This window comes from Athene cunicularia (assembly GCF_003259725.1).
Source record: "Athene cunicularia isolate RWA chromosome 1 unlocalized genomic scaffold, athCun1 chr1_part1, whole genome shotgun sequence".
In the NCBI taxonomy this organism is placed as follows: Eukaryota; Metazoa; Chordata; class Aves; order Strigiformes; family Strigidae; genus Athene; species Athene cunicularia.
In genome coordinates, this window is record NW_020799091.1 from 9,308,962 (window position 1) to 9,332,603 (window position 23,642).

At 41.9% G+C, this 23,642-nt stretch overlaps 1 protein-coding gene across 12 annotated transcripts in view; it reads left to right on the plus strand.

Annotated features, from left to right (window-relative positions):
- FAT3 (FAT atypical cadherin 3) overlaps positions 1-23,642 on the plus strand; it is a 409,192-nt gene that overhangs the window by 45,643 nt on the left and 339,907 nt on the right. For 2 of the 12 annotated variants that reach the window (XM_026843009.1, XM_026849547.1), the window contains exon 1: positions 18,953-19,067. The exons of the other annotated variants lie outside the window; for them this stretch is intronic. The gene's annotated coding sequence lies outside the window, so the exon portion shown is untranslated. Of the gene's footprint in view, positions 1-18,952; positions 19,068-23,642 lie in introns of those variants that run through there. 12 annotated transcript variants of the gene reach the window in all.

The window sequence follows — 23,642 nt, forward strand, 5'->3', positions numbered from 1 at the left end:
TTTGTAGGAGCAGCTTGAAGCCCCTCTGATGTGAAACACACGTTTAGCAGTTTAGGTAGGGTAAATCTGCTTTCTGTACTTGCAGTCACACCCAAGTGCTAACGATTGTTTGGCTGAGAGGGGTCTTTGTGTGTCCAGCTGTGAAGAACAGGATGAACAAGGGGGGGAAAATGCTAAAATATGGTTTCCAAATGTTCTTCTGCAGGTGGTACCTCTGAGTCTGAGTGCATGCTTGGTCTTGGGCTCCATTTAGGAGTTGTCCCTCGGAGGCAGGCTGGCAAGGCTGGGGTGTAGCTTAGGTGTCTCAGGGCGAACTCATTTCAGGTTAGCCTAATTCAGCATTCCAAGTGAAGAAATTTTATGAAACTATTTTCGCTATTTACTTCTGTGTCTTTGGGAGAAAGGCATTCCTCTGGCTCACTTTGTAAATACTGCATGCTTGCAATATTCCAGCCTGGTGATTCTTGGATGTAAAACTTTTTTTTTTTTTTTTTTCCAGTACAGTACTGTTATATTTAAAAAAAAAAAAAAGTGCCTTTCAAACTTCCGAAGTGCCTATCACAAGGTAAGGATGAAAAAGTTTCTCATTGTTAAGATAGGCATTTTGAGAATGCCATCAAGGCATTTTGGAGAATAGAGGTATTTTATTTTTAATGAGAAGAACTAAAGAATAAAAAATGGTAGCCTTGGAGAATTGCAAATCAAAGGTTTCTTCATTGTAAAACAAATGAAAGGTCTCAGTCCTAGAAGTGATGAATAAATTGATAAATTTTTAATAGGAAGAATAGGCTATAAATGGTAATTTAATTCTTTGGGGGAGAGAATCATTTAAGTACTGTTTAAAAAGTCCAGATTTTTTTGTGTGTGAAGATTATAATGATAACTAAGGGGACAACTGGGAAAGCACATGGTTTGGCCAAGGCGGTTGTGCACAGCAGTGTCTGCGTTCACTGCGGTGCTTGTGTCCTGCTGGGCACACGCCCCAGCGTGGAGGCAGGTGCCCTCCTGCTTCTTGCAGGAGCCTGGTTGTGCTCTTTCCCTGGAAGCCAGGTGCATCTGGGGATCTGAACCGCTGGGGGAAAAACCGAATGCTTAAAAAAGCGTGTAGATTTATCAGTGTGCCCGTGCTTGTGGCCCCCCAGGCCCTTAGCTCTGCAAGAGGCAAAGCACAGGGCAAGGGTGGTGGGGATCAAGCCAGCCTGTCCCTATGTCCCCTGTCCCAAACCGCCTCTCTGCTCAATGCTGGGGGTGTCTGGGGATGCGGGATTGAAAATGGGCCCTGATGGAAGAAGGTTGCCCAAGAGTGCTGGGATGGGGTCAGGCAGGAGGCTGGGGCGAGAAGGCTGGAGCTGGGAGAGGAGCTTGGCCTCCACCAGGGGACAGGAGCATCAGGAAGAGTGGGCTGAGGAAAGGCATTTAATGGCATTCACTGAGGGCAGCTCACTGCTGCCTGACTGACAGGCTGATGGGTGCTGCCAAATTTGCATAATAACACCGCTAACAAAGGCCTCGGGGTCCCTGCCGATTGCTCCTTCATCACTGTGCACCGATGTTGCGTTGGGCTTGTCCTCCTTTACGTATCTGTGACCCACTTTTCACACTCAAAACCGGATTTTATTTGTCAGTTGTGGGGCAGCCTGGCCCAGCTCTGTGAGGAAACCTTGTCAGCTCCTATAAGGTGTCCCTGAGTGCTGCAGCATGGCCGGTGGCTGGGACCGTGACCCGTTGCCATGTCCCTGCCAGGGCTGTGCTCTGGTGCATTGTCTGGGCTGCCAGTTTCCCAGTTTGTGGGAATGTGATGCTGTCATGCCCACTAACTCATCCCACTTGTTCCTCTTCCTTTTCTTGGCAGTGTTTTTAAAGTTAAAAGAGAGAAAAACAGGGGGAAAAAAAAAAAAAAGAAATTCTCTGCTTCTTGCTTGATTTTAATTCCTGGATACAAATTTTTATTCATTTTTCCATGCCCCATCAGTTTTTCCCCCTTGCTTTGACATCACATCTCTCATGAGCCCCATGGATGGAGAAGTTCCACCACAGCCCTAGTGCATGGAGGTGGACTGGCTTCGCAGATGCAGATGGCTGAGCATTCACTGCCATCTCCCCAGAGGTTCAAGGGCTTTGTGTCCCCTGGTAGCAGCTGTTTTGGAGAGAAAAATGTGTTGCTGCTTGCACTAGTGATTGAAATCTGGTTTCTCGCTGACCTTACAGCAATGCAGGAAGAAAGAGTAGTCATATTTGCAAGCTTCAGAACAGGATCAAGTTGGTTTGCAAATGGCTGTATCTCTATCACAGATGAATGTCTTTAATTTTTTTAACTAAAAAAAGAAAAAGCTCACTTTGACTTTAAAAAAAAAAGTTGCCTAAGAAAAGGTAATGTTTTTGAGCACAGTTACTTTCTCAAATCAGTTTATACTGAAGATGCTTAGAAGTCACAATGGGACATGTTAGTCATGGGCATAATTTTTTGGTCCGCTTTCTGCAAGTCAGAAATGTATTCATTTGGTCTGCATTCAGACCTTTGCTGTGTCACTGGATTCCTGACGATAGGCCTAAGCTCTAACAGCTGGTCACTGGTGGCAAAAAGCTCCTAACTGAGAAGCAGAGTTGGGCTTTCCAACTTTAACCCTGTGGGAACTGCAGATGGGCAGTGATAATACTGCGAAAAATTTTAAGAGTTTTATTTGTAGCTTAAATAGCGGCACTGTCATGTCACCCCAGGTAAGGAAAGGTGTGCCTGTAAGTTTTCATCATTTAATTTCTTAGCCTTTATCAACTTCAGGTGGCAAATGGATCATTTGATGTTATCGCTAAGAGTGTCACTATTGTTGATCTCACTATGCTGACAGGAATTTTATTCTATTATTTATTTTATTTTATGGGCAGGATGTTTCAGGTTTCAGGTGGATTTTCCCTTCCCTTTTCAGTACTTGGGAGCTCTGCAGATTTATCCTGTATGGTTCATCTGAATGGCGGCTGTTAGCCTGAAATCAAACTTAAATCCTGAAGAAGGTTAAATGATGTTATTTAGAGGTTGCATAGGTACAAAAGGGGTTCACCTTGGGAAATCTGTATCTGTATCTAGCTCAGTGTTTTCTTTAAGAGCTTATGGGTCTGATTCAGCTTCATGTTTATTTTGCAGAATTACTTTGGGTAGAGCTGCTGCTGATTTTTCACCGATGTGTGAGATCAGAGCAATGCTTTGCAGTGTTTAACTCTTTGCAGTCACAGCAATAAGCTTCTGAAAGCTCTGTGAGCCCATTTTCAGCAAAGCAGTATTTGCTGCACCCATTTTTCCTCTGGCTTTTTGGCAGGGCAGCAGTGGGGACTTGAACCTCTGGGGAGATGTCAGTGAATGCTCAGGAGGAGTCCAGGATTCTCAGTCTAGACTTTTTATCAAGCGTGCATGTATGACTCCACACATTTATAGAAATTTTATACGGTTTTAAACCAGCGAGAGGTTTTGCTTTAGCAGAGAAATAAACCCTTTACATCTCATCAGCTTGGATGTTACAACAGCTCTAATGCACACAAAGCTGAAAGTTGCGTTGAGTCTGGCTGCGTTTTCCCCCTTTCCCAGTAGCCTGGCTGAGAGAAACGTATGGAGTAAACCAGCACAGTGAGTGTTGACAGAGTTTGTACAATCTATGTGAGGACATTATTATCTTGAATATATTTTAACTTGACTCTTCCTCATCCCCCTCACCATTTTTAATTATTTTTAACATGTGTGTATTAAAGGAAAACTGCGTTGCCTGAAAGGTTTCTTTGTCTGGCATTGTATAAATACCGGAATCCAGATGATTATGAATTTAATTTGCTGGCCCTCAAATACTTGCCTGCTCTAACACTGCGCTATAGTGACTTGCACCATTGCATTTGCTGTGCTCACTCTTATCATCCAGATTTGTGTGCGTCTTGATATTGCTTGTTCAGCTGTTGCAGTTTGGTTTAGCTCAGAGCTTTTAAAATTCTGGCTGCCTGTCTGTGTTCCAGCCCTGTGCTCCATAGCAGAGGCCGAGCTCCTGCAGTTTTTCCTGTACCTCTTAGATCTGTCCAGGAGAGTTGTGAATCTATCAAATGGGTGGCATTGATGGCAAAACTGCTCATGTTGTTTAGTTCCAACTCCCTTCTTTATTAGCAGTGATGGCTAAGTAATAGTTGTAGAATTGCACAGTCAGTGCTGGACCGAGCGTCATTTAGTGATGTGAAAGGTGTTTTCAGACTTGTTGGAAGTTGAAGAGGCTTCTATAGCCAGCTCCATTGCTTTAAAAGGGCTGCATGGTTTATTTGCTTTGTTGTGCTATTGTTTTCTGATAACTTTAAAATGTGTTTAAAGATTGGGAAATGGAGGAAATATGAAGGGAAATATAGGAAGTGTGACAGTCAATCAGATGACATATGGAAATAAAGATTGACAGGAAAAGGGGTCATAGCCATCAACACTATTACAGCGATGTGCAGAGAGAAATCCAGAATCCATGTTGCAAACCTGTTTCTTTGATTGGAAAATGGAGAATTTCTTGGCACAGCACTTCATGTGTTGGAAATATGAGGTATGTAAAAAGAAATGGTGTTTTTGTTTCGAATGTACTCTTCTATTGGCTAGCAAATATGCAATATGGTCACTTAAGACTTCTGTTCGTTTAAAATGACACTTTATTATCAGTTTTATGACCCAAGTTTCCAAAACCAAATTCTTTATTTGTATAGCTGAAATTAGCTTAAATTTGTTATTCAGCCTTAATGCAGTTGGTAAATTTGAATCTTTATGCTTAGTATTCAGAGAATCACAGACTCGCTGAGGTGGGAAGATATCTCTGCAGGTCATCTTGTCCAAGCCCCTGCTTTAGAGCAGGGTCAGCGACAGCAGGTTGCTCAGGGCCATGTGCAGTTGGGCTTTGAATATCTGCAAGGATGGAGACTCTGCAAATTCTCTGGGCAACCTGTGACAGTGTCTGACTACCCTCACAGTGGAAAAGTAGTTATGGGAGTTTTTTGTTTAAAAATAATTTCTTCTATTTCAATTTGTGTCCATTGCCTTTTGGCCATAATAGTAATCCTCATGAGAATAATTTGTATTCAACCTTTTGTCAAATTATATTGGTTCAGTTGTGCTTGTAAGTTCCTGAAAAATGAAGAAATTGAAGATTTTTTTTTTTAATGGAATGTAGCAGAATTGGAGTAGAAATAATTTTGTTTGCAGAAATCACAATGTGAATTTAAGTCTTTAAAAGCTAGGTATATCGCTGAATAAGAACTCTTACCACTTTTTTTTCCCAGGTTTTTATACATGAGGGAGTTTTGATTTTTTTTTTTTTTTTTCTCTTCCCCCCCCCCTTCCCCCTCCAGTTAAGGGTTATATTTATGACCAGAGAATATTTTATCAGATCTTTGTTGTAAGTTGTCTCTTTGGTGAATGTATTATGTCATGAAACTGAGTAGATACAGGATCAGATTTCTGATATTTTAAGACTGTCGTAAAAAAACTTCTGTGGGGAAAAAAATAAATGCAGTAATAGCAGTAACACCTTAAGTCTTTTTCCCTACTTCCATCATCCTCAATTAACTTAAAATTGCACTGGACAATCCTTGAGAAATGTGAAAAAGTGGCATCTAATAGATGGAAATTCTTAAGAAACTTTCAGCTGTCCTCTGGGAATATGCCTCAGTGCTTCTGTGTGCTTAAGGCTGCCAAAAATATCCCCAGTAATTCTCAAACTCTTTTGGCAGATGAAGGCAGAATGACTGGTTTTACAACAATCAAGATCAGATGGTGGCAGATCTATCATACACTCTTCTATATTAAGAAATATGTACACTGGGAAATAAGCCGTGATCATATGTTCCTCTTCTTTCCGTCGATTTGTCGCTAGTGAGTTAGTGTTAGCATTAGGAAGACAGTAAAAGTTCAAATTGTTCGGTTGCTTAACGTGCTTTTTATTTCAAATATTCTTAATGCAGTTTCATTGCTGTCTTGGGGAAAAGAAAAAAATTCAGTTTTCTCTTTCACCTGCCTAATAATGAGCAACTGTCAGACACACTTTGATACTTCTGTGGCTTGGAACAGTGGTGGCTGCAGAGAAAAATACACCTTTTTCTTCTCAGTCTTTGTTTTTTCAGTGAGATATGAGTTTATATGCTGTTGGCAAGAGATACTGCCTTTGTTCTGCTAAGATGTATCATTAACTGTGGATGAGTCTTGGAAAACAAAAGCATTTAATTTTCTATCACAACCAAGTGATCTGTGTGAGAAACTGTAGTGTACACCACAGAGCATTTCTGCTGCGTTTGCAAGAATGACCTCGGCTCTTTTTCTGTTTTCCAGTTTATTTTGAGGAATTCTTATACCTGATTGTTGCAGTTGTTTTCCTTAGGGTTTTGTTCTTAGAAACAACTCTAGAATTTTTCTTGTAGTTAGCTTTATCTTCAGGTGGTTTCCCAGTCCACCAGGAACAACTGCAAAGTTGCTTCTGCATAAACTTCGAGCCTGTAATAAAATTGTATCTCCATTTATGCTGGAAATGCAAAACCTCCCTTTTTCAGGGTGTGTACTCAGTTTTGATGATGTTTGTTACCATCACAGTGATGTGAGTCATCTCCTATTTAGAGATGTAATTGACCTGCTGGAATGGACAGTAGTATCTACATACAACTTTAATTCAGGATCACCCATATTTTCCTTCGGTGTGTTGAACCGGACTCCTCCATCCAGACATCCTTTAGCCTAAGATAAATGAATTGGTTCAGATCTGAAAAAGATTGTGCACAAGGTGTCATCCTTGTCTCAGTTCCTTTAGGTAGTTTTGTCCAGTCCTACTGTTCAAAGTTTGATTTTTTTTTTTTTTTTTTTTTTTTTTTTTTTTTTTTTTTTTTCCAGTCTACACAGAAGTGAATAAAAGGATTCAAAAATTCCTTTTCCTTTCGGATGGATGTAATATAAGCTACAATTACTCTCCTCTAAGATAAAGAACCCAGGTCTGGATTCAGGAAACAGGGATGCAGCGAGAACCCAGACAGTTGATAGTTTATAACAATTATCAGGAGTCTGTCGATGGGAATGCCTGCCCTGATGTTCCCAGCATCTGGCCTCTGTCAGGCTGAGAGGGAATCTCCATCCTTTATTTTCTTTTTTTTCTTTTTTTTTTTTTTTTCTACTTCTGATCCAGAGGATACCCGCAGGAGGATACCTCCCTGGCTGTCAGCCGAAGCCCAGAGTGGTGCTGCTTTCCTCTGGGTTCCCCCACACAGTTTGCAAGCATTTGCTGTGCCATCTCCTTAGCAACTCGGAGCACACCAGCAGCACAGAGCCACACAGCCCCCGGGGGCTGCAGCTCTCTATTTATAGGCAGTCGAGCCTGGATGAAAATTTCTAGAGAGCTCTGGTAAGGCCTCTACAGGAACAAAAAACTTATGGGTCCTGCTAGCGGATCTGGCTTGATGCTGTGTCTCAAAGCCCTGCTCTTCACAGGTTGCTCAGATTTTGCAGTAAAACACACTCACTCCAATACATAGCAAGTATTTGCTGTTTACATAGCTGCTAATTAACCTTTCAGGAGTCATCTTCTCTGTAACCCAGGTTAGGAAGTGAAATGCAGGTGCAAAAACAACAGCCTGGAGTAATACCGTGTTGTAACAGGCAAAGTCTCAAGGATGATGCCATGTCTGTGTTTTTTTTTCTATTTCAGGCATATAGTTTAGCAAAATCTTAGAAAACAGGAGATGAAAATGGTTTTTTTCTGAGCTTTGTGTTTAGTTTTTTTAAAATTATGTTTATTCAGACTGAATTCTACATTGAAAACAAGATTTAATTACTGGTTATATTGCTTAGTGTTGCTCTGCAAAGGTTTATTGATTCAGCATTTCTGTTAGTCATGTGGCTGAGAAATGAAGTAAAGGTTGTGTGGTGGTGCTAAGAGCGATTTTGAGTATTAAAGAATTAAGTGATCATCCATTAAAATGGGGTGGATGAAGACCCTGAGCAGGACACCTGTTTTCATGAACCCTTTATGTATACTGAGCTAAAGCCATGAGATGCCTGTGAAGGAATTTAGTATTTATTGGGAGATAATAATACCTTTTCGGTGAATCTGAGGAGCTTTTTGGAGATCCTAAAGTTACCGTATCTGGTTGGTTGACAACTTTGTACATTTTTTTTAACTGGGTAAAATCACAATTAGAGATTTCCATAGAGTGGTGAGTAATTTCTTCTCTTTAATCCTTGTATCTGGACCTTGTGCCTTGATGCTAGGGCTTCCCTCACAGATTTCTCTCATACCCTGCACTCCCTGCCAATGACTGCTGATGGGAAAACCCTTGGAGGAAATGTCACTCTGTTTTTAAAATATTCTTTACTGTGTCAGAGTCATCACTGGAATTGTTCTCCTGGATGCCATGGTGAGAAAATAATGTCTGTCTTAGACTGGAGAAGCAAGGGAAGTCCAAAGCAACATTTAGCCTACTCTAGTTGATAGGAATGTGGGAATTACATGCTTTTGTGTGTGCTCGTGGGGGCAGAAGGAACCTCTACATGCAAGGAGAACATGGGGAGGTGAAGACTTGCACCGTATAGGCAGGCTGATTGACAGCCCAGCTGGTGCAGATCAGTAATTGGAAATTCATTGCACATAAATCTTCCAGTACTTATCGTGAGACATGGAAAGGAGAATATCTGAGCTCTGAAGCAGTTAACTCTTTCAGGGCAATGTGGAAAGATGTTCAGCTTTTAAAGTAGCAAGACTGCTCAAGTATTTCTCTTTAAAGCCTTCATTTCTTTGCTGTAGCGAGAAGAATGCTGGTAGAGGGAAAAGCCACCATGTGCTCCAAGTGATAGCATTTAGGTGAACAGCCTTAAATATTTAATGTTTATTTCTTTTACTGTGCAGCTTCAGATTGTCTTGGAAAATTCATCTTCATATTTGGTGGTGAACACATTTTTGCCTCTACGAAATGCATCTTGCACATGTTGCCTGCCAATTTCATGTCTGATTTACCTGATTTGTGTCTCCACATTGGTGGGCTTATTGTGTGTTTGTCCATGTGCCAGCAGACTCTGCAACTGTATTTTAAGAGGTCTGTTCATGTCTAAATATTTATATCCTTTTCCATGAGGCTGAGACTGATTGTATGTGCTAGCAACTTTGTCCCTGCACCCCCCTTCTTCCCCTAGTCCAAGTGTGGGTTTGGTACATTTTCCTCCTCACTTGATTTCAACGCTCCGGGGGTTTCCCCTGTGCAGTTTTAAATGTATAATTGGTTTCTGGTGACCACATTTTTTCTCATTTATTTGGGTCTGCCTCCGTTCTGTTACACACATATTTGTCTCTCCACTAATGTCAATGTGAATCACAAATAATAAGTTAAGTGTAGATAAATTAGTAACTACACAAAACGGAAGGCGGCATTTAACTTTCTTGAAGTATTTGTGTGGGCACAGGACACCTAATGAATACCTGAGGATCTGAACAAACGATCGGCTCCAGGATGCAGGGCTCTGCTTTTGACACAGTTTGCGGTGCGGTGGCTGGGGAGGGTTGGGGACTGTATGAGGGGGAATGCAACTGTAGTGGGTTTTAACGCCCACTCTTCTGGAAAGTGCTGTGAGTAGATGGACGCGCTAGTTGTGGTTTTGGAGCCAAAAATCATGCTTGCCTCTAAGGGAGCAGTTGACTATGTACAATAAATAGAAGACTGAATAGTCTGCATCTCGGTCCATAATGTACTGAGACTTCTCTTGACCCTTAAAATGGTGTAAAACAGTCCAGAATGGTATTTCTTGCTGTAAAATTACAGTGCTTGGATGAAAGCCTTCCTTCAGGATGGGCCATGTTCTCTGCTTCACTGCCTGTGGTAACACTTTATTCATTTATGTCAGGAGAAAACCTTTTGTCTTCAGCTGAACAACTTCTGCTTTGCTTACGGTGCCCTGCAGAAGCTTTACAAGAGGTTTCCTTAAAGGGAAGCACTTGGCTATTTTCTAAGCTCACTTTCAAAGTACTCTGAATTAATTATAAATGAGTAAAGCTGTCTGGCTCTTGATTACACAATTGCCTATCCTGGATTCCCTGTAATGAAATGTAAGCTGGCCCAACATAGTAAAACAGGAGGTGCTTTTTCTCCCTCTCTGTCTTATGATCTGAGCTATTCTCAGATCTGCTATTCTGATTACTTTCAGGCTGCAATTCTGTCAGCCTTGCATTTCCTCCCCTCTCTCCCTGCTACCCAATTTTTATTAGGCTTTTCTTTTGGCTGCACTTATGCCCATATCCTGTTATAATTTCCATTGAAAGTAGTTAACATGCATTGATACAGTGCCTTTTGCGCTGAACTAACGCAATGCATTTTATTTATTTAAAGGATTCTAAGTGCCTGTAGTGTCTAAGTGTTTGACAAACACATAAAAATACACAGAAGTCAAGCACTTAGCTGCCCTGAGAGGATGGGTTCCCCTCTGTTTCTGCCAGGAACATCCATAAACCCAATTACTCATGTAGCACGTAGTTTAGTAACAATTACACTGAAGTCTGTGCTTTCTATATGCTGAACCCTGATCTCTTGTCTCCATCGTTTGCCACAACATCAACCTCTCAGGATATGCTGTGTGTTAGCCCATTACGCTGTCTTTTTCTGCCCTCATTTTTGTGTAGTGCTGGATATTGTGGGCAGCAGTCTTCTCACTTTTGTCATGTTTTTCACTGGATTTTACTGTCTTCAGATGGTGTGGGAAGTGGCTCAGTGCAAGTGACATGGATGTCCTTTGCTCTGTCATTTTTATTCTTTGTAAAAGAGCTAGAACAATGTTAAGGAGACATGAAGTCTTGGCTTGTATTGTAATAACAGTGTATGAGCTAAAGACCCCAGCCGGAGTTTTGGAGCAGAGGCCATTGGCCCCTAGCACTCTTGAGCATGGCACACATGGTGGAGATGGTGCTGCTACTTGCTCTGTACATTGAGGCTGCCCAGAAATGGGTGTCTCACCCTGCTTTTAGCCATTCCACTTGCTGAGCAAGGATGGGTTCAAAATGGCTTAGGACGATGGTAACTATCTTGTCCAAGATGTAGCAAGGGCAATATAAATTTATCCATCCTAGCTCTTCTCCCCTCTTCCTCGTGTTGGTTTAGGGAGTTGAAGACATGCTAGGGAAATGGATGAAGCTATAAATTTTCATCTCTTAGAACAATAACATGGGATTGTCTAAGGATAATGGATTCTCCTGGGCTTTGGTTTTACACCTTTGCTGGAGATAGTAAACCAACAGTACGGAGGTCTTCCAGGTTTTTGGCTGAGGGTCGCCTTGAGAATTAGACTGTATGTGCTGAGTTACCATCCTCCCTGCCTGTGGGATTTGAAGCCTGTGTTCAGACCCAGAATTATCAGAGAGCTGATACCTATCTATTATAATGACAAACTTTGAGTCATCTCTGTTGAAATTAATTTGGAAGGGGATACCTGATTATAATTTTCCCCTTTTACTGGGAAGTTCCTCACTCCTACTAGTCGACCAGGATTAGACCGCCCCAGCTGCCTTTTTCTATCAAGGTGCTTCATTTTTTGGCATGCTTCTTTCCTGCTCCCTTTGCCAGGACCTCTAGCCCTGAAGTTGCTTTTGTGGAGCATCCACAGCCTTCAGGGCTCATTCCCACAGCTGGTGCTTGGCTTTGATAAAGACATCAGCCCTGCCAGGTTTAGCCTCCAGCAACCATGGCAACCAGCCTTGCAGCCTTTGAAGGAGTAGTCCTAAGCACAAGTCTCTTTAAAGACCCATGCAGTTCACTTCAGGAGTCCTCCCCAAAATGGATAGGAATTATCACTTGTTACCATTTAGCAAATGGGGCAGAACTCAGGGAACATCTTTTCTGAAGATGACAGAAACTGTTAAAACTGTAAGGCAATTACACTAATCCACCATCTCCTAATAGCGGGCTCATCAGTCTGGCCATGCTGGAAACATGTTAGAAATAATGTTTCAGTGTGGTTCCTCTATTTATTTTCTCTCCTTCTCTGAGGGATAACTGAGGCCTGTATAGGCAAATCATAGAATATGAAGTATTGGGGGGGGGGGAAGGGAGGGGAAGATCTTTGTTGAGAAAAGTGGTATCAAACCAGTGGAAACAAGGCTTTAGAGGACACAATTGTCATTTTGCCTGTTTAGTCTGGAACTAATATACAAGCTACAGCTTGACCATCAGTGATGCCCCTGAAATGGGAAGGGGAGTTCAGTAGTCAGCCCCTCCTGGTGTGCCTGAAGATTCCCTGCAAGCTGTATTTTACCAGACAGACTGTACCAGAGGAGACTCAGAGGGATTATCCCCATATAACGGAGTGCTTTTGACTACTCTGACGCAATGTATATTCTGAAAATGTGTTGATGGGGGTTTTGACCACTTGACTGCAGTGATGGTTGTGGTGGTAGATATGCCAACACCACTTTGTGCTGGGTTGAGCTGGCTTGCAAAAGATGCTCTGAGAAGTTGGTGCTAAAATAAAACTGGAGAAGGAGTAAAGTATGCAAGCTTGCAGTGAGCGGGAGACAGAAATCCTAGGCATTTGCTATCTCTTGCCAAATCCATCCATCTCTTTTCCCACATTCTCTCTCCGTTTCTGAAGAACGATGCTTAGCAGTTACTTTCTGTCTTCAAGAGTAATAGATGTGAGCAGCTGTGACGTGGTGGGGTTTTACATTTAAACTGTTATTAACATGTGTTGGAGGTATATATTCAAGCAAAGTGACACTTAAAATATATTCCACGTTGTATGCCAATATCCTATAGAAAGGCCTGACGTATCAGTAACCAAAATTAGCTGTGGAGCCATATCATCATATAAACTGGTGTTTTTCTCTGTGGAATCACAGACCACTACACAGCAATTTAGTTAGGTACTTGTAATGCTTTTATTCATACTTATTTTCCCGCCCCTCTATCTGGGCCCACGTTGTTGGTTTTCCATCAGATGGCTGCTGGTGTACCCTGACCAATGTGGGAGTTCTTTTGGCTGCGTGTTGTGGTATAAGTCTCTGCCTTTGAGCCAGCCTCATGCCTAAGCTGCCAAGCTGGAGCAATGGGGGAAGGTTTCCTTGGTGCAGAAGAGGAACTGAAGCACTGTTAACTCATTCTGCACTAGGAAAAGAGACTGGAGGGGTTGGATAGAAAAGCTGTTTGAGAAGAGCTGTTCTGTGTTAGTGTTCAGTGTGAGCAGGATCAACTGTAGAGGTGGAATGTATATCATGTAACCATAAACACATGGTAGAATGGGCTGCATCTACCGTGTCCCAGGCTGACTGTGCACTCGGCAGGGCCAGGCAGGTGCCCCAGCCACCATCCTGCATTACCTGTGGTAGCTCTGTGAGCCACAACCAAGCACTTAGAACTCAAGTGGTATAAATTTCTTCCAATTTTTTTTTCTTCCTGTTCATTCTGGAAGGAGCTCCTTCCTCCCTAGTAAGTTACAGAGATTTCTAATGCTATAGTCAGAAGTGTGAAAAGTATCCCAGCTAGCTTTAGCCAAGCTTGCCTGGGTGGTTGTGGCTGCCATGAAGCCATGGTAACAGATATTTTATCATGGTATGGTCAGTGGTCAGAGTCTCATGGATCTTGATTAGATTTATGTGGTCTGTGCTGATATTTGTAGCTTCTCTGGTGTGAACAGCAATGCTGTTCAGTGTAGTTTAAAATTACTTTAGGTTTGCTTATCTGTGCTGCAGTCATATTTTGGGTACAGCATCAACAACTTGCTAGTACAGAGCAAGAGCATCTCTGGTGGGAATGGTGAGAAATAGCATTTGCTTTTTAAGTTTGTGCTCTGTCTTATTTTGCAGTACCTTTCTCAGGAGGGTCTGTTTTGTACCCACTGACTAAGGAGTTAAAAGATGTGAATATTAGATCCAGCAAGATTGTTTGGTCAGTTGAAATGAAGTGCCTTTGTGTTTAGCAGTGAAAATCAGGCACCCTAAAAAGATGTCAGGACCTAAGGAAAGCTTCAGGGACAATGTACAGGTGCTGGTGGCTGGAGGGACTTCATGTGCACCATGTACATGCCTGTTGATCCGTGCACTTTGGGGCAAAATCCTGCCAGGGACTGGTTTCACACTGCAAAACTCACTTCTGCAGATCTCACCTTCGTTGGCAGCATGAGGGTTTAAACGATATTTCTCAAATCCCAGGTCACCTGGCTCAGGAGTGCCTTGGGAGCATGGTGGCTTTGGCATAGAGTCAGTGAGCCCTTCGTGCCGAGCTGGGGGGTACGCACACCCCCCCAAGAGCTCGCTGTGGAAGTGCATGCAACAGGCACGTCGGCTCTGTTTGGATTTGCTGGGCCTCGGAGATGGATGCTTCTCTGGAGGCAATCCCCCGGCCCCACAGACTGGCGGCTGCACATTACTGAAACCCAATTTTCAAATAGGAAATTGGCCTTTTATCTTTGGTACTTGCTACATAATGGTGCAGAGCATTAGTCAGCTGAACCTCACCATGGTTTATTGTGCAGTTGTAAATCGTAATTGGCTGACTAACCTTCTCTGATGTTAAGTGCCTTAAAAGGTTGTTTTTTCCTTTATTTTATTTTAGTTTTTGTTTCTGGCTTTATGTGTTCTTTCTGTTTATTCTGCTACTAAAATGTAATTAGAAATTAAAGAGAACAAAGCAAACCTCCAACCTTACTGATATAGATGAAAATGAATCATCATCTCTTGAAAGTGTGTGTAATCCAGGCTCTGCAACCTGGTATACATCCCCCTCATTTGGTAAATATTTAAAATATCCACAGACATTTTTTCACATTCTTGAGCAAAGGCCACATCACCATGTGTTCACCCTTGTTTCTAAGTATCAACATTTTGAAACCAGGGTTTATTTAGTTAAATATTTTTCTTTTGTATTTCTTAGTATTTCTTGTACTGTACCAGAGTGAATATAAATGGAGAAAAACCTACCAATTTATTTGCCTTTTAATAGTCAAAATGAGTACATAAGAAAGAAAATGTAAGCAACTTTAAATAGTGCCAAAGGCTGTAGTCTTTGAGAACAGTTGAAATAGAAGGTTTAGATAATGAACAGAGTTGATGATGCCTGTAATAAAGTGGATTAGCTGTTAACAAATTGTGTTACATCATGTATCTTTACATAGCTAATCTCCCATGTTGGCAATTTTGGTCATAGGTTCTTGGGGAGCACCCAGATAGATTACAGTTCCCCAGAGAGTATCGTAAATGCTGACACTTTCCAACATAGTTTTTGAAGAAGAAAAGAGAAAAATCTTCATAGCTTTTCCTCTGGGTCATATGGTACTGCCCTATTAGCAGTCATTAGCTCCTGCCCTCAAGTAATAAATACTGAATTCTTTCTTTTTTGGTAGCAGCTCTTTTTCTTAGATATATTTTTCCAGCCTGGACTTCTGTTAGGTACTCTTTACATCTCCCATAGAGTTAGCTTTCATGTGAGTTAAGAAAATTCTGAGAACAATACAAGGATGTGTTCTTCCTCCAAATTATTTTAGGCTAAAAATATGCTGTTCTCTGGATTATGTTTTTGGTATCATCAGGGCACCATCTGTGTTGGTGGCAGCACTGGTGGGCCCATACGTTGGGTGATGCTGATCCCTGAGGACCATCTGTGTTGGGTAGGGTGTGCAAGATCTGTCATGGGAGAGCAGGACCTCCAGGCAGCGTTGGCAGCTCACCAAGTTGTCCATGCATGGGAGACCTTTGGTAGGAACCTCTCACCTAGATCAGGGCAGGTAACACATTCCTCTTTCCCTGCCTCCAGCAACAGCAAGGGTTGTTCTCTTGACAGCTAGGGACTGGGACCTTCACTATGGCGCTCAAGAATTTTTCCTTTAACTAGACATTAACTGATAACCTAGTCTGATACTCCTGTACTTTTTTATTTTGAGAAATGTTTCCTAATCTCTTTCCTTCACACGTATGAGGTGCCCATCCATGCAATTCCCCACAGGCTTGAAAAGTCCTATGAAACTGGGACTGTAATTCTAATTGTGGATTGATATTTAAATTATTTTCTAGTAAAACAATGTGAATTATGAATTTTTTCTTGGAATAAAATTTGACAGTGTATAGACATGCAGATCTGTTAAGCAGCACAGGAGCTCCTTAAGTACCATGAACTGTGCTTTGATTCATACTTGAGAGTAGACTAGAATTATGCTGATTTTTTTTTTTTTTTTTTTTTTAAATAGCTTGACTTTCAAAATATGTCATATTCAGTTGCTTGTGTTTAAAACAAGAACAGTCTTCACGTTAAGGGACTTGAAAAGCCTGGAATCAGTTCCCTGCTATTCTACAGCACTTCTTGCATCTCCTTGGGGAGGCAGTTTAGGCTTTCAGTGTTCAAATCATCATCTCTAAAATGGGGATAATAAAGACTTTCCTAGTGCCTAGGAGTGTTGAGATGACAGATCGACTGATGGATCATTTTATGGGTTCCAAGAACAGTTACGATCCCCTCTACAGCTGTAAACCTCAACCTTTCCCAAAATGCCTTACTACCCACTGGACCTTTTCAGTCTGGATATATTCAGTGGATTATACCCTTATTACAATGCTTTTCTGTGTAAATACTTTGATTGCTAGGGTGAATTTCTCCAACCTTTTGTCAGATGGGGCTCGAAGCTATTAAGGGTTGATGACTGTAGCTGCAGGGAAGAGGGCCCTTACCCGGTGCCCTTTGAGGGTGTTTCCCTTTTTTGCAAGATTTTCCTGAGCTATCCTGGCTGAAGCTTGGCTTCATGTATCACCCTTTCATGGATGGTGGGTATATTTTCTGTAGCAGATGGAATGTGTATGTTCTTTCACTCACGTGGGATCCCAAAGCACTTGTTAAGTGCTTTGATCCCCTTGCTAAGAGAAGCATTCTGTACAAGATTGAGGCCACTTTCCGGGACACTTTAACCAGTTGACATTGCCCCCTGAAAGAGGAATGTAACTTTGAAGACTCTGGATGATCAGTTTGAGATTATCAGCAACCTCTGTATCCCATTTCAAATCCAGTGTGTTTGCCATGCTGTGGTGCTGGGTTAATAATGGCCATGAAGCACGATGATCTGCATCGTTTTCTGTGATTTCCTATGAATGTTCTTGTGTTTTCCTCTTAATCAAATTGCAACCCAGCATTGCCCTTCTTAGTGCCATGTTACTCAGGGCTAGTTCTTCCCTGAGCCTTCTTGCAGCAGAGAACCATAGAATGGTTTGGGCTGGAAGGGACCTTAAAGATGATCTAGTTCTGACCCCCCTGCCATGGGCAGGGACACATTCCACTAGATGGTGTTAGCTGGCATGTCAGCTAGATTACATTTGTGAAGTCTATACAGGTAAAGTACAGCACCTTCATCACAAGTACTGTAGCTCAGGAAACATGGACTTCATGTGCATAAGCAATATACCTGCTCTCTTTTGGGTCTCCCCATGTAAATAATCCTTTGGTTTGTCCTGTCTGTTGGGATGGTTGACCACTGTTTGGGATTTCTGCATACTGCACATTTATCTGTGAAGGATGTTACCAGGCATGGTAAAGAATTTGTGACAATGTGGCATTTGGAGCTACTATTAGCAGTTACTAACTAGTAGTGTTTTGTCCTGATGTTGGGATTTTTTTTCTCCCTCAGCTAGAGGGAGAATCATAACCTTAACATTATTTAATTGGAGGCTTTTTGAGTTAATTAATTTAACTCTTCACTGCCTTTGGTCGCATGGTTTTACGAGTATTTTTAATTGATCTTATTTGTATGGAAATGCAATCTCACATTAATTTAACAAGATGGATTCAAGTCACTGGTCAACCCAGCTGTTCAATCAAGGGTATTGCTCATTGCTATTTATTGGGTTTCGTTTAAAGATTATGGCCACTCCAGAAACAAAAAAAAGGAAAAGCAGCTACTGGTGGTGAAATCCTGCATTTGTAGGCAGGTTCACTAATGGATATTGTTATCTTGGAATTGTACTGGCCTCAGCAAATAAATATGGCTTGCTTTTCTTTCCACTGAGATTCACAAACACAAATAGAAACATGGAAAGGGGAAGGGGAGCTCTTAACCTGAGAATTTCAAACCAGTTGGATTTAAGCAAACCACCCATTTATTCTTAGATTAATGGCTTTCAGGCAAGACTATCAGTTGTGGACTATATTGTATTAATTTGCAATGGCAAGAGTTAATGCTAGTAATTGCTTTCCTTCTACAGAGAGAGCCTGTAGTAGATTGTTTTTACATGGCAATCTGTGATTGATAGATCAGGGAAAACAGGACCAAAGAAGGTTACTGCCTCCCAACCACTTCCCCCTTCAAATTAAAATAATTTGCAATTTGTAGGATGCCTTGTTACACATGCTGCGGGAACGAAGCAAGGGAACACACTAGGCTGCAATCCCTTAAAGCAGTGAACCTCTTACTGCATTTCTTTCACCAAACCGAACAAGTCATGTTGTCGGGAGTCCGTTGAAAGCAAGTGTGCTGGTGAAACAGCCCCCAGACCCCTTCAGCAAACTTGCTGTTCGGTCAGGCAGCAGACCCGATGAAAGAGCCTGTTTGTGAACCTTTGGATTCCTTCCATTGATTTGTAAATCCACTTTAATAAAGTACAGCCGAAGCTAGTGAAATGAGCAACTGCCGTTCCGCTTCCATCAAGTTCCTAAAAAATATCTGATGCAGCTTCTATCGCTGGCGCTGGCACATGCTTTTTAATTTTTTTTTTTTCTGCTGCGTTGGATCATTTCGAGACTGGGGGAGTAGGGAAGTAGGGGGGAAAAACAGTCTCCATCAGCCACACATTACATGGCTGCTTTATTTTTCAGTGCTGCTAAAACTCAGCTTATTTAATATCGATCATACCAAGAAGCCAGCGAAGTACAGTGTTAATTGGGTCCACTGGAATTCTTGTCCCCTGGGAGGGAGAGCTTCCTAGGCAGGGAGGGCGGAGGGAGGGGAGGGAGGGCTGTCTCTTATACATTTTATGTTCAGTGCTTTTGGGACCACTAAAGAGAAGTCCACAGAGAAATATGTACAGCAACTGTGCCAACTGAGTTTCTCATGCCTGCTATCTGTCACTTACTCTGACTAAAAGGTAAGGGATTCTTTAATATATTTTGTTAAAGTCTTTGTGCATTGTTTGTGCAGTGTCATTTGACATGTGCAACTAACTGGCTCAGGAGGGAGGTGGGTTATGAAGATCTCTGTGTTAAGGTATTTTTGGTCACCCAAGCAAAGCCCTTTGCATTCAGAGGAGAATAAAAATCTTATTTCTTGGAATTTTTTTCTATTTCATCCCACATGCTTCCTCCAGCTTTACTTGCTACTGATTGAGACATAAAGCCAGGGCATTACTGCTGCTGCTCATCTTTTCTGGTCCTCTTTCTCTACCTAGGAAGCACACGCACCCAGTCGTGTGTGCGTGCGCATGTGTGGGGTAAAGCATATCCCCTTTACATGGGAAATACTTGGCAACATGCACGTTCTCCTCTTTTACTGTAACTAAATGTCTTCAAACACTCTTTGCAAGGTAAGAATGCCTTAGTTCAGCACACTGCAGCTTATGCCTGTTTAAAATTATTACTTGGATTACAGTGCATACTGTGGAAAGTTATTAGTTTCCACAGAGACCAGTTTAATTGGGGGTATGTGTGCAGCAGTTCTGTTTTGTGCTTTACATATACCGCTTATGGGAGAGCATGAAATGTTATTTTTTTCTTAATTCTTGGGAAGGGTGAAGTTTACACTGTCGGTTAGGCATAACAAATGAAGTTATAGCTGAAATCGATTAAAGCTGTGGAGAAGCATAGCCTTACAAGGCTTTTCAACTTATCCCTGAGAGTCAGAAGATAGTTTATTAATTTTTTTTTTTTTTTCACTGCATCGTAATATGCAGAAATGTTAGCTGGAAGGCATCCTCAAGCAGAAGTAGCAGCAAATGATGCCTGGACTGGATCATTATATTGTTTATATGTTAGAAACCTGTTTAATTCACAACCTTGGTGTGCACTGCTTTTTTTTGTGTGTGTGTGCCTGGTGCATCTTTCAACAGCCTCTTAGTTCAAGAGGGCTTTGTTTTATAAAATGTGTTTCAGCTTTGCAGGCAGGAGAAGTGCACTCTGTAACTGTCCCCTTAGCTGTGACACTGTCCCTTATTTGGCACTGTGAAAGAGGCTGGTTTTTAGGGCTTGCTTTGATTTCTTTCTCAGGTATTTGTGTCCTTACTTCTTAGCTGTTAATTCTCTGCATAGTAAATACATCTTAAGGGTTTTCATTTCTCATGCTTTGAAATGATCAGTGCTTGAGACAGTTGAGCAACCTCATTTAATAATATCCCTTTACCTTGAAGTTTGCATTGCTTATTTGAATAACTAGGAATGCCACCAAATATGTAATTAGTTTAAAAACACTCTGAAGATGCAAAGTATGAAGGGAGTCGTCCTGTCTGCAGGCATTAATTTCTTTCTTTACTGTAGCTGTTTATGTCATTTCAAAATCAGATATTTCCTAACACATGCTCTGTGACTCTATTTTCCCATGATTGTTGCTTTATATCAGCACTAAGAAAACAGTCATTTAGATAACAGGTTTTCATTGACATCCTTTTTATAATATAGAAAGGAAGAAGCAATAATAAGTTAAATTGGCATCTGCTAATTATGCTGAATACAGATTGTGAGCTCTGCAAGTCGTCCCTTGCCTTAATGCTGTTAGCATATTTTAGCACTGGCAACCAAAGGAAAGAAACTTGAATGTTCCTGCTTGTTTTTTTTAGGAAAAAAAAAAAAAAAAAGACTTGTGAAGAAATGTGAGGTTGGTGGTTTTTTAATGTTTGTATGCTGGATTTGAACAAGAGAGCATCACGCACAGTTTGGTAGAGCTTCGTAAAATTGATTAGAGATCACTGAAAGGCTGACTTCTCTCGTGATCTCTTGAATTAATTTTGACCCTTGGTGACAAAACCATTGTTGTCCAATATAAAACTTAGTCTTTGTGCAGGAAGAGTTTGAGTGTTTCGTAGTCACCAAATATCTGATTCTTTCAGGTCTGTGAGAAATAATAATCAAAAATAACTGTGTTCTCAACTTAGCTGTGGTTCCACATACCAAATGGCGATTTTGCTTACCTCATCTCAAAACCAGGAGTCTTGGGCTCCTGTGGAAGCAGAAGAGCTGTGCCCAGATGTGCTCCTTTCTGCCTTGTGCGTTTTCCCTGTGCAGCGACATCCCTGCCTGGCCGTGGCACTGGCCCGGGCTGGAGCCGTAGGAGCTCGGCTTGCGGGGACTTGGCCGGGGGACGAGCTCCAGCCCTCCGCGCCGCTGGCAGCGGCGGCAGCAGACATGGAGGCGGCTGTGGTGGGACAGCCACTAGAGGGGAGGCAAGAGCTGCGGTATGGGATGTCTGTTTCCACGGAGTTACCAGATACGAGGATGTCTGCGTAGGGGTTTGCAGCGTGCGTGGAACAGCTGAGCTGGCCTGGGTGCTCCCGGTGCTTGGCAGCGTCCAGCGGCGGTTCCGTGGGGCCATACAGCTCCTCTTCCTCAAGGAACGCCACGCTTCTGGGGTGACTGGCGTCCCGTTACAAGTTCATACAGCAGAAACGTGTCTACGTCTGCCCTGGAGGGTCTGTGGCTTTCTGCATGTGGACCTGCCGGGGGGTTGGTGGGCACAACCACCCTCTTGCCTGTCTTGGATGGGAGCGGGCCCGGCCTTGGTGCAGCTGTGCAGATTCGCTCTTGTGCCTCTGGCGTGGAGCTTTTTGTTGTGAACTTGACAAAAGCAGAAGGCTCTAAGTTTGTTTTGTTTGCTTCTCACATTTGTAGATGACTGCAGGATGCTCATAGGTTGTTTTAATTGGGGTTGGATGGTGGCAGGTGGCTGGTAAGTATTGACTCAAGACCTCAAAAGTTGAAGGAAGTGTCTTTTATTCCCTTCCTGGCTGCTTGAATCTTCTTCTGTATGAGCGTACACAAAATTTTTACTGGTAATGGTGATTTGACACATAGATACACAGCAAGTTTTTTCATCCTGCCCTAGAGAACGGGTGTATTGAACTTAAAGGTGAGTGATGGGATGGGCGGAGTGGGCAGTATCCTGTGCAGGGCTGGGCGGAGGTTAGAGAGGTCCCACCAGTGAGTCCTCCAGGCCAAGGTGAGTTTTCCCGGGGACAAGCGGTGCAGGAACTTGTGAGCTTTGGATATTGGTGTGGTGTGTTACGGCAGTGCTGTAACTCTTGTCTTCATGTGAGCCGAATTTTGCTAAAAGTAGTGTCAGAGTCTTTTTAATAAGACATTATGATTTTGGCTTCAATTTTGCAGTTTCTTACTCTTACGTGCATGTGTGAAATGCAAAGCATATTTAATGAGCAAATACTTCAAATGCTTCCAAATTAATTAAAACCAGTTCCACATCTGGAATAAATCCAGTACCTTTCATGGGTGGCTTCCACTCCATGGTTTTTCCTTCTTGTGAGAAGCACTATGAATATCCCCGTGTGGATACTTGTGAAAGCCAGGGTGGAAGAATCCAGGTTATTTTACAAAAGAAAGATCTGAAGCCCGCAGAGATCAATGGGATCTTGTCCTTTATTCCAGCAGACTTTGGATAAGACCTAATAATATATTTATAATTATATGATATGCCTATGCATATATATATATTATATAATTATGTATATATTTTCAGGGCATCCTGTCTTGAAGGTAGCTGTGCAAGTCTTAATTAAACTGTGTTGTTTCTTATGGTTCACCTGTTGTTTAAATTCAGGCTGTTTTAAGTTTCCAGTTAGTCACCACAAACACACGAAAAAAGCGTTTTCATAATGAACTTTTTTCTTCTTCTTTCTCTGTCCCAGAAGTAAATAAAATTATCAGATTTTTCTATGTGGGAATGTTGTGATTTAAAGTGACATAACTAAGTGACCTAAAGATAGGCTCATTGCATAGATAAAAAATGCAGGGTTGGGTTGTTTGAACTTCATTAGCATCAGAATAAGAAACGGCAGGGCGAGTTGGCTGAGGTGGCCATGCAGAACTGGGGAAGGTTGTTCTTTGGAAAGCCTCTGAGCTGGGAATTCTTTTCTGAGCCATAAATAAATAAATCTGTGTCCTGAGCAAATAATGAATACAGAAGTCTGGGCAACTTTAAGCTATTTGGGATATTTAAAAAACCCATATTGTGCTTTTGTTAGTGTTGTTGATTTCCATTTTCCCCCCCTCTATTATTTCCTTTTTAAGGTGGGCTTTTTTTTTTTTTTACTTTCTTCATTTTTGCTGAAAGATGCTAATGAGAATGTTTTTGCCAGCACTCTTCTGTAAACCTCCTGTTAACTCCCACATCAGTTTCAGTATGTGTTGCACCAAAACGTTGCCTCTGAAACTTTTGATCCTCCAGATACAGATCAGGATTGCAGGCAGCTTAGTGCTTCCAGCACTTAGTCTTTGGAGTTGTCCTGTGGCTGCTCGTGCTGATTACTCCAGGGATGCCAAAAAAAATATCTTACAGGGATCCTACTGTGAATGCATAAGCAGCTTTTCTGGGGGATCTCAATGTATTTTACAGAACAAAAATAATTAAACCTTAGGACATTCACGGCAGGCAGATGACCATGAACCACGATAAGTAAGCTAAAACAAAGAGGGATGAAGAGCTCAACTTTCCCATGGTAGTG